Below are 1,304 nucleotides of genomic sequence, written 5' to 3'. Positions count from 1 at the left end.
AAGGTTCCGTTTTTCTGAAGAGAGAGAAGATCAGTAGAGCAGTCCGGCAGCTGTTCGGGGGTCAGCTTTGGGATTTGCCTGATCGACCCCTACCAGTGTATTAATCTACAAAAATGAAGATTGACATTCGTCAATTTACCGGATCTATCCTCTTCTGCTAACTTTACAAAATGGAAGGGAAAATGTGAAGACCAAAGATGTCAACTACTAAGCATAGTCAATTGCAAATCGGCCGGTTGGTTTGCTTCTCTCCAAGTATGGGAGATTTTCCAATCTTCGAAAGACGCTCGTACTTTCTTGATCTTATGAAGAAGGGGCTTTCCTTAGCTGCGGACTTTGGGATCTTGAGAGTAGACCATGTCTTACGTTAGGGAATCCGAATCAATCCAAATCCTCTGACACTCCTTTTCAGCTGCTATTTGAATACATGTTCAGATGCAAAAGAGCTCGACTTCGAGTATGGTCTTGTTCTTAACTGCTTGAGAGAACGCATATATCCCCTTTTTATTGCTAAACCTCCACAAGCCTTCCCATGCTCGCTAATTGAACCGTCCGTCTTCATCTTAATCCATTCGTTTCCCGGTGGTCAACACACAATAGAATATGTTTGTTTTTGATCGGATTGAGACAAAAGTACCATTTTTTAGGATGTTCGCCGATTCTTCCTCTTCTTTCTCTCATAAAACTGGAGATACTAGCTTCTAATCTGCATATTTTTGCAAATCCTTTTCCATTTGGATTTTTGAAAACATTAACTTACCTCTAGAATTCCACTATATATAACGTTGACGTTCCGCCAAAATGTGCCAGAGCGAGTGAAAGGCAAGCCTACCCACGGTGTTAACTTGCCATCCCCAACAAATCTGCTAGCAGCCCATTCGAGTTCCGCTTGGAAACAAGAAGCTCTTCTTTATTTGCGTTTTTTTGCCCAAGATAAGCCCATTTTCCAGAGCCAAGCCTATTATAAGAGTTCAACTGCCATATTCGGATGGAGTCCAAATGCTTGCATCTTGGGCTGAAGAATGACCCAATTCCTTAGCTTCCATGCATTAATCATATCCGGGGATGTGGGAATAGGGAGATGCCATCCATCTACACGACACGATAGCTTAAGCAAAGAATAGAGAGAGCTAAGCTAGAATACAAACAAAAAAGATATTCCACTAGCGTAGGCCTACCATAGAAAAGTCTAAAAAAACCTTTTCTTTGTCTGTCAGCGGGAGAGAAAGCAAGCTTACGGTGCTTTGGATGTTAATGTTTTTGTAGGATACTAAACACCTATATATATATATACATTGTTTTAT

The sequence above is a fragment of the Triticum urartu genome, chromosome 3A (assembly GCF_056163025.1).
Source record: "Triticum urartu cultivar PI428250 chromosome 3A, HENAU_Tu73, whole genome shotgun sequence".
NCBI lineage: Eukaryota > Viridiplantae > Streptophyta > Magnoliopsida > Poales > Poaceae > Triticum > Triticum urartu.
The sequence above is the reverse complement of the archived record's forward strand: the minus strand, read 5'-3'. Positions refer to the sequence as shown.